At 39.2% G+C, this 10,430-nt stretch overlaps 1 protein-coding gene across 1 annotated transcript in view; it reads left to right on the top strand.

The window, feature by feature from the left end:
- Positions 1 to 38: 38 nt before the first annotated feature.
- The window catches only part of gng12a (guanine nucleotide binding protein (G protein), gamma 12a), a 32,439-nt gene continuing 22,047 nt past the window's right edge, over positions 39 to 10,430 (top strand). The window contains exon 1 of the mRNA XM_085139868.1: positions 39 to 424. The gene's annotated coding sequence lies outside the window, so the exon portion shown is untranslated. The remainder of the gene's footprint in view (positions 425 to 10,430) is intronic.

The raw sequence follows: 10,430 nt of genomic DNA, 5'->3' as shown, positions 1-10,430 counted from the left end.
TGTGAAATTTTACGGAAGTCGCGTCTGAGCGGTGGGTGGCTTGAAGCTGGCGGTCGCCCTGCGTTTCGGTTGGTCCGCCTCTCTCCCGACAAAATTCGGCTGTTCTCGACGCAAAGCGTCCAAGTGGAGGAAAAGGAAAGAAAAGGGGGAAGCTGGCGAAGAAAAAAAAAAAAGTAAACCACAATTAAAAGAAATTAGCTCTAAACGTCCGCAGAAAGTGAAAGCTGAGCTTGGAAGTCGACGGCGAGGTCTCGGCTGAGCTTGTTTTCCACAGTCTGTGGTGTAAACACGTTAGTGTAGTTCTGACATTGCGCCGTGAGAGACAGAGCTGAGGGAAAGGTCTCCTCCCAGTCTGTTGACGGAGACAGTTTGGCTTCAGTGGAAGGAGACACGGCTATACCTGACTGCACAGTACACCGGCCAGGTAAGACTGCAAACATGTTGATAAAATGTCACATTAGTAGCCAATATAACGAGCTTTACGCTGAAGCAACAGTTGGTCTCAATCTGTTCTACTATGAGACATATTTACTGTCAGCTGCCAGCTTTCACAGTCTCCCTCCGCCTGTGCAACACTTAGGTGGCACCACAGACAGTTTAGACACACAAATGTTATTTCTGCAGTTGTGTGTCTACAAAGAAATGTGCGATTCGTTTGGTATTCAACAGGTGAAAAGCTTTTAACTGAAGGTTTGTTCAACACACTGCTGCCTGCTGCCCTGATTATTCCCCAAAGGCCCCACCTACTGTGTTTGCCACATAGTGACTTATTTTGAAAAGCAGATAGATTATTCCAGAAGAGAAAATAAAACCAAGCCACTTCCTTCATGGCAAATCAGATGTATAATGGGTAGGGACATTACTAGTGTAAGCCCACCATGAACCAGTTCTGAGCCTGGGAAGTGGCTGAGATGTTTACATGGGACATCAACAGTTCAGGCCATTAGGAGGACAGAATACAGACCAGCCATTGATAAGCCCAACTCATTAGTACCCCATTCACTGCCATCAAAGCTTCCTCTCGACATGAGTGGATCACACCGCACACAGTGGAAGCCCAGGAGCATACATTTCCTGTCTTCACGTTCCTGACATGCCATGAAGTTTTATTTTGAAGGAGTGAACTGCCTCAGAAGTCAGAAGAGATGAAGTGACCGAATCTGTGCCACTGCTTTATTCCCATTATAGAAGCTTTTAAACTTACTGTTTCATTAATGAAGGGATTGACAGCCCTACAGTGCTGGGTCCAGTCATAAGGCTGCTATTATGCTATTACATGGAACAGACTCCTTTTTTAAAAACTTATTTTCAGCTCTTTTTAAAAAAAAAAAAGACAGAACAGCTCCTCAGATGAGATTTGGGATGTTTTCAATGTGTTATCACCTAAAAAAAAACCCCCATTGCTTCTTTTTAGCGGCACCCGCTGCATTTGTAGTTGTGTGAGTAGGTTAGCTGGATAGCTGGCAGGATTTAGTATGACGTGTGATGCATGTAAATTGATTAGTAACAGAGGAAGGGGGCTATGTGATCGAGATGGGAACCATGTCCTGCTTAACGCAGCGGTTGGATGAGAGAGGAACAGGGAGGGGAACTCCTTGTAAGCTGCAAGACTGAATGGAGGATCACTTTTGTTTTGTTTCCTTCCTCCTTCCCCATCTGAGCCAAGTTGTGGGATGTGGCCGCACATGCAGCTGTCACCAATGCTGTAATCCTTTATCTGTGAATGGCGTGCATCTCCTCCTCTGACACAGAATGCTGCTCGACTCGATTGGCAGCGAGTTTTTGACAAGCAGGAGGAAAATGCAGCGGTGACCACCGTCTAAGACCAGGATCTGTTTCCTCATAGAGCTCTCTGTGATTCCCCGCAGTGGAGAGTTTTGTTGAAGTAGGAGGCGGTATGTGTGTACGTGCCTGTGTGTGCCTGCTTTCGTGTCTTTTCAGTGATCTCACTACTTCCTTAGTGGGCTGAGATTCACATATTTTTCTCAACATGTTACTCACACGCAGAAATCGACATAACTTACAGGCTACTGAGTAAATTATATGTTTCTAAAAGTATTTGTGCTAAAGTACATGTTATTACATTCACACCCTTTCTCCTCTCAATTCCTGAGTCCTTTAAGTAACGTGACAACAACCTCACGGAAACACTGATATTTCTTTCAGCGCTGGAATAATTAGTCAGAGAAAGTTAATCACTTTAGCAGGCACAGATTCAATGCTCAGAAAAAGTCTTGAGTCACCCCTCATTTCTTTATACTTTGCTTCCTGGGAGCCAGACATTCTCGTAAAATTTTAAAATGGACTTGAGCAATATTTCTCCAGGCTCTGTGAAAGCCATTCAAAGTTGTTCTTTGGTCATTAACTGCTATTGCACTCATTTCCAGTCCAGTCCCCGTATATGACCATTTTCAGAGGAATCTTATTTGTTTGATAGTACAGTCAACACAAAGTGATCTTTGAATGATTCACTTAACACAGACCTATGGGTCAATAAAAAATGTATCTAACTCAAGAGATAAACCGGTGATAGCAAAGAACCAATTTTAAAAAGTATTTCTAAGTACTTTGTTACTAGCAGCCTGTGACAAAAACACATGCTTCCATTTCTTCTTCTCTGACTTTAGTTGAATCCTCGAAAAATGCCATGGATAACACAGTTTGACAGGTATAAAATATTATTTCCACCAATATAATAATTCCCAAAGAAATATTATTCAAAAACATGGGATTTATCAACATATTGTGCAGCATGTCCCTTAAAAATGTGAGGAATCTGGACAAGTCGGAGACAAAAAAGAAGTGGCAAATCTGAAAATAAAGAAAAAAACCTATCTTTAGCAGATAAACATTATCTGAAAGTCATGTCCTTAGGAATAGGGGGAAAAATTCAGGAAAGACCTGATACAGGGCCTGAGATATACATGTGGTCATTCAGCTGATCTATCTACTGTTCCCTGAAGCCTCACCAGAAATGGTTTCATTGGAAGGGTAGCTGCTAAGAGGCTATTCTTAATGAAGGTAAACAGATGTTTATGCAAACATGTGCAAAATTACACAAGAAATGGACTGAAAATCGTTGGCAACAGGTCTTATGGATTGATAAATCTAAATTTTAAATATTTGGTTCAAATAATTTTCAGTGAGTACAGAGGAGGTCAGGAGAGTATCTATAGCTGGGGGGCAGGATTGTCATCATTTAGGGCTGCATTTCAGCCAGTACTGAAAGTAGCCGGTCAGATTTTTGATCAACCATGCCATACCAGCTGTAAAGTGTTTAAATTGAAGACGAGGATGTCCCTGAAGAAGCCTGGAAAACTATTCCTCTCAACACCAACTGGTCGCTGCAGATGGCTGGTGGCACTGTGCCTGGTTTTGCCAGAGGTTTCTTCCTGTTAAAAAGGAGGTTTTCCTTCACCCTGTTGCCAAGTGCTTGCTCGTAGGGGGTCGTCTGATTGTTGGTGTTTTGTACGGTCTTTTGGTTACAGTATAAAGGAGCTTGAGGAAACAGCTGTTATGATTTGTCACTATATAAATAAAATTGATTTGAATTAAAATGAAAGGAAAGCTGCATCAGAGAGTTTAGCCTGTGTTAGAGAATATAGGTGGCCATACCAAATACTGACTCTCAAGCTTGTTAGAGTTGTAGAAACTCTGTTTTTGCCTTGTATACTGTGTTTTTATAGATGTTTGCAGCTGCTTCAAAAACATCACACAATTATTTCTAATTTTCCTACCAAAATGTAAAGAAATGAGGGGTGGATAAAGACTTTGGATCAGTACTGTATGAGGAATTTGCTGTTTCTGATTCTTCACACTTTTTTTAAAGGCTTTTTTTTGTTGGCTAAAATGAATATTAAGAGTTATTCAAACCATCATTTCTGAGAAGTAAAAATGCATTTCTCGCCATGTGACATTTTAAAGAAGTAAGCAACCTTCATCAGTGGTATAAATGAGTAATTCACTCCTACTTAAGTCCTTATTTTCTTTCTCTGATCACTGACAATTAGTAATCATCATCTGATTACTGATTATTCACAAATCTATAACAAACTTTGAAATCATTAGTCAGTAATTGCCAGATAGTTGCTTTTGTGTCTTCACGGAAGTAATCATTGTTGAGTGTTGAAAAAAAACAAACATTAGCTGGTCCTGAGATTATCGTCAGACACCGAAAATGTTGCATAGTTTACTCTGCAAAGCCGCAGCATTTTATTAATAAATAACTCAAAACAGTCCTTAGATTAAAGGAAAACTTTATTAAATGTCTTGGTAAAATGGTGTAAAACTGGCAACATTTATACTGAAGAAATCAAATAAACAAGGCGATGAGGTGTTTGATATCAGCTTAAACAGAAAGGCTCAATATTGTGAAATGGCAGATTTCATTAATACATTCGTGATGGATCTTCTATAAAATGTACAGATAGTTTTATGTGTGTTGTCCACTCTTATTTGGCAGTCTGTTATCTCTGCTCTTACGCTGAAGGTCAAAATCCAGGACTTAAAAAAAAAAAAAGTCTAAACAGTCTCACAGGAGTCTATACAACTCTTTTGATTCACATTCCTGGACATGAAACTTCTCTCTCTTCCTTTTTTGTGTACATGAAGACTATTCTTTATTGTTATTTTGTTTTTTTTATGAGCCTGGTGTCATATCTATTTACGGGGTCCCTATACATGTACGTGTAAGCATGACTGGCCAGCATATAGTGAAGACAAAGAGCCTTTGTTTAAGTAACTTAAGCTGTACTTAAAAACACAATGGTTGATGGTTTTTATCACAGTCCAAGGGATTTTCCTTTGGTAAAAGGCCAAGATCTTTGATGGCTGCCAAGATTTGTTATGAGGATGACAAAGGTTAATATAGTGTATATATATGTTTATATATATTAAAAAAAGTAAAACAGTTTTCTGGGTTGTATGTGAAGAAATATATTTATTCTATTTTTACAAGACTGAAAAATGTCACTCATGTTAGGGTTTTATGCAGTTTTTCCTCTCTTTTGTTTCACTAAGAACTCCACAACGTTGTCTTTTCAGTGATGATTTTCTTCCACTTCAGCTATACAGTATGCAAAGATACACTCTGGGCCTCAAAAGCTGCTCCAGCTTGATGTTTGCGGTGTGTGTCTGTGTATGCACTGCATTGTGTAAGTTGGTAGTCACAAGGCTGAGCCTACAGAGTCTGGTTTGCTTGAAATTCACCCTACCCAGCAGCAGATGTACTCAGTGGTGGTGACACTGCGGATATACAGTCACACCCATGTGTTGGTTTGGCAGCACAGTCACTTGCTTTTATGAAATCCCAGGCATAACTCAGTCCTTTCTTATTGGCTAAAAGGGGCCAACTTGGTGAAACACGTGCTTTATAGCCGAAGCGTTTTCCAAGATGCTGTTTTATTAATTAATCATTTTTTTATTTCGTGTGTTTCAAAGGTGATTTTAGATGAAAGTGGTTTATTCACTGCTGCCTTCAGGAAGTGAGGCGCTCTGTGTGCTCATGTACTAATCAGGTTGACATCAGCCTGACATGTACACATTTGCTAAGCAGGAAGTGTTGTCATAGCAACCATCTCAGATAGGTAAGAAAGGTAGCGCGCAGACCTAATTTCCCCCCGTTTCAGTAAATGTGTCAAGGCTTTCTGATTCTGATTCACCGCCGTGTCTCAGCCTTTTGCTGACTCTGTCTGCTTGTTGTTTCAAGGATACACTGGTCCCTGAAGCTGGGTTCAAGCTGTAGAGATCCTATTATTGTGTTTGTCAGTCTGAGTGGAGGACACAGGTGACAGACACAAAGGTAAAACTAGTGCCAAACACGGAGCATCTAACATCCATGTGAGAGGAAAAGCCACGGATTTCTTTACCTCTGCAGCTTTATGCTCAGTAACACAGCTCATATTTTCTTTAAAATAAGCCTTATTTAGCAGTGTAGACAATATTGACTCAAACAAAAAACAGGGTGTGCAATCAGACATGAAGCAGAAATGCTTACTTCGAGATCAATAATACTGAATGAAGTCTATCTGTTTCTATTCAGCGACATATTTAAATATTTCTCTGTTCCAGTGAATAGAAGTATCAGAATTTATGTAGATTTTCAACTGTTCATGGATCTAATGTTTAAAGCCTGAGGAAGGATAATGATTGACATCCCTTGCCCAGACTTATTGCCAATGTTTTATATACAGAAGTTGTTTTAAATATCTTTTAGGTTTTCTTGGTATTTTTTTTTTCAAGTGTAAGAAATACACAGAAGCTCAGCAGCAAAACATTGAGTCGGCAGTCATATAAAATTGTAGAAGAAGCAATGATATAACTCACACTTCTGCAGATCCTCAGGTTCAAGTCTGTCCTGGGCCATTTGCTGGATGTACTGCCCTGTCCAAAATAAAGATGAAAACTCTTCGAAATAGACTTAAAAAATAAAAAACTCATCTAGATTAAAACAAGAAACTTGAATTAGCATGTGTTTTGTGTTTTGTTTTTTGTTTTTTTGATAAATTGCCTAAATGGTTATTATTGATTTATGCCTCTGGCTTCGGACTCTTTGATTAATTGCCTAACAGTTCCATCCTCAGAGACTGAAATCACCAGCTTACTTTATCATTTAAATGCATAATGAGTTGCACAATTTAGATTTTGCTTGACTCAATTTTTTGTTTTGTTTTGTTCAATTTGTTCCGGTAAAAACAGTGAAAACCACTTTAGGTTGTTTTTTACTGACTTTTGTTCTAAAAAAGGAGATTTTAGGCAGTGACTTATGAGAGTCCTTGGTATGCCGTGACTGATGGTACCTGCAAAGCGCTTCGGGCTTGTAATAACATGCCTCTGTAAGCCAAAACTAGATTTTGAACGAATATTTTTGTTGGTGTATGAAAGTCTGCACAAAACCAGCCTATAGTGAGAGTGATTTAACAAGTCAACTCAACAATGCCATCTTGAGTCTGTTTCTTTTCCTTATAGCTTCAGGTTAAAGTTTTGTTTTCTTTAACTGTTGAGCAATACCTTAAAACTGATGCTGTAAGGGCACACATTGACATATGAGCCCTTTTTGTGTTGAGGTTGGTGAGCAGGCCTCAGTTTGTTGCCAGTACATAGCTGTTCATCCCGATCTCTGGTTGGACAGGAGAGGGAAAGCAGATAAGATAGGCGTGTTTGGAGTGTAAACTATGTCCAAGGTTGAAGTTCCTTGTAACCTCACTTTAATGTGAGGTTAGATTTGTAGCTGTTCCACAAAGTGTAAAGGTTAGTCGATGGGCTAGGGAGCTCAATGCTCTGCTCTCTACAAAAGAGAATTGCCAAAACTTCTTATAACCAATAATTGCATAATTATAAGGGTTAAATGCTTCTAGCTTCCTAGATTTGAGGATTGCTTTCTCAGTAGGCCTTTTTCATACAGTGGGAAAAGCACAGGTGACGGCATTAATGGTGGCTTTGTACTACACTGCTACAGTGTCTCAATACTAAAACCAAGACATTGAAACTGGAGCAATTAAATGCATTTGGGCCATTATTAATGAGCAGTTTCCTATGTGACCTTGTAAATAATGTTTTGTGCATTTTAATCTTATTTATTCATTTATTTTTGCTATTTCAAATTTGTATAAATGCAGTGGACATTTTGTTTTTACTATTTTTTGATTCTGTGTGCAGATTAAATGCACGCATATGTACATTCACCAGACACTTCACTGGGTATACCTTTGCAACTAGTCGTTAACACACATATGTTATTAGTCAATCACGTGGCAGCAATATAATACATTTAGGCATGTAGACACGGTAAACACGGCCTGCTGAAGTTTAACTGAGCATCAGAATGAGGGGAAAAAAGGTGACTTAAGTGACTTTGAATGTAGCATGGTTGTTGGTGTCAGACAGGCTGGCCTGAGTATTTCAGAAACTGCTGAGCTGATGGGATTTTCCCACATAACCATCTCTAGGGTTTACAGGGTCCTAAAATATCCAGTGAGCAGCAGTTTCCTGGGTGAAAATGTCTTGTTGATGCCACAGGAGAATGAGCAGACTGCTTTGAGTTGATAGGAAAGCACAACTGACTCTGAGCACAAATCACATGGAACCTTGAAGCTGATGGGCTACAACAGCAGAACACCACACCAGCTACCACTCCTGTCAACTAAGAAACTAAGACTACAATTTAAACAAGCTTAACCAAACTGTACATGTTATCATATGTGATGACTTAATTTCTGCTGCAACATTCAGATAGTAGGATCACAGTTAGATGTAAGAAACATGAAAGCATGAGTCCATCCTGCCTCGTATCAATAGTTCGGTTTGGTGGAGGTTTAATGGTGTTGGGGATATTTTCTTGGCACACGTTGGACCCTTTAACCCCTGCCACAGCCTACCTGAGTATTGCCCACAGTATAGACATTGTGCCATATCACAAAGTTCACATTCTCTCAAACTGGTTTCTTGAACACGACAATGAGTTCATTGTAGTCAAATGACCTCCACACTCACCAGATTTCAATCTATTAGAGCACCTTTGGGATGTGGTGGTAATTCACATCATGGATGTGTAGTCGACAAATCTGCACCAACTGTGTGAGGTCATCATTATGTCATCACCCTAACCTATCATGGACCAAACTAAGGAATGTTTCCAGTACCTTGTTGAATCTGTGCCACAAAGAATTAAGGCAGTTCTGCAATTAGAGTCCAACCCTTCTAACCCTTAGCAAGCTGTACCTAATGAAGTGTCCAGTGAGTGTATCTATAATACAGTCAGTGTTCTGCCTGACAGTCCAGTCGAGTTGTGTTCTTGGACATTAGTGAGTCAAACAATTGCAACAGTTCATGGATCTATTGATTATTCTAGTGGATTTATTCAATCAATAATTATTAGTTTTTAACTCTATCTATAACTCATTTACAATATGAAAATTACTATTAAAAAGTTTACAGTTTGGGTCTCACTTGATTTGCAGACATCACGGTCGAGCTTAGAGTCTTTTTATGGATGCTTAAGGACCCCTAAATGTAATCTTAGCAGCCCTAAAAGACAACTATAGTAATACTAGTAATAGTAATATATTTTACTATAATCTGACATCATCTTCTAATGTTATATTCTGCCAAACTGTCTATTGGAAACGGTACAGGTTCCAGGAAAAACGTGTAAATGTGCAGTGTTTTTCATGTCCTGATGTTAAAGTGCACACACATGGGCACTGGATGCTTCAGCAGCGAGGCTTGTAATTGATAAAAAGATTTGTGCTGCTCATGACGTTGAGAAGATGAAGAGACACAGCTCAGTGGTGCAGATTTAAAAACAGTTTACCTCAAACATTAACAAGCAAAAGTGCAAACTGTTCTGATAATGCAAGGTCACTGCCGTGTCTTAAAAAGTGTGTTCCTATTTAAATTTTTTCTCTAAAACGTCAACTAATGTAGGATAGATTAGAGAGTTTTAGCTAATTTAGAAACCCCGACTTACTGTAAACAACATAGTATTCATAACATAGTTATAAAAACAAGGTAGTTTCTGTTTTGCCCACATTTATTAATGATGTTTTCAGATAACTAATCTGTGTGTTATACTGTTACCAAAGGTGGATTCTCCTCGGTCTACTCTCACAATAACTTGTCTGACAAATACTAATTTAATAAATACTTATTTAACAAATTAAGTAAATACTTTGTTTGCCTCGCTTACCTCAGGCTTTTTCTTCTTTTCTTCTTTAAAAAAACATGCCTGTATGTTATTGTCAGTGAATAGAAGAGAATGGAGAGAAGACAGATTATTCTTGTAAGGGTAGGGGAACAATGTGTAAATGAGGGAGGACACAGAAGTATTTATTGGCTTGATTCCCAGGATGGCTGTGTGTGTCATAAACAAAAATATATGTATTTAAAAAACAAAACTATCACCATGTGGGTTCCTCTCTGGCTTTATTGTGTGATGCTCTGCTTCCTCCCCAGTGGTAATGTCACAGGAGCGGATGATGTTTGGCAGCATCGTAACAATCAGCAGGCCTCTTTAAGAACAAATAAACAGTGTCTCTCTCACAGAAGAGTTGGCCTTAAAGCGCATTATGTGGGTTTTGCTTGAGAGCCCAGTGTGTGTGTTTTGAATACTTCACATAATTTGAAGCCAGTTCCTTCTGTAATGGCGAGGATAAATAACAGAGAGCACAGGTTTTCTGTGGATTGCTTTTACCACTTTAAAGTAGACCAAAGCAAAAGTAAATGCTGTCACAGTCATTGGAAACAGGCCAGAAACAACTCTTCAGACTTCTTGGATCTTAAAGAGGTCTGTTGTTCAGCTGTCAGTACTTTCTTCCTGCCACAAGGTGGTGCACTCTGACTGCTTTTCTGCCTCCCTTGAGAGGCCCGTCATTTTCATTGGTGCTCCTACTGCTGATGCCACCCCAGCAAAAGCAAGTATTTGCCAAAATATG

The sequence above is a fragment of the Neolamprologus multifasciatus genome, chromosome 18 (genome assembly GCF_963576455.1).
Source record: "Neolamprologus multifasciatus chromosome 18, fNeoMul1.2, whole genome shotgun sequence".
Lineage (NCBI taxonomy): Eukaryota > Metazoa > Chordata > Actinopteri > Cichliformes > Cichlidae > Neolamprologus > Neolamprologus multifasciatus.
This window is presented reverse-complemented; position numbering and strand designations above follow the sequence as displayed.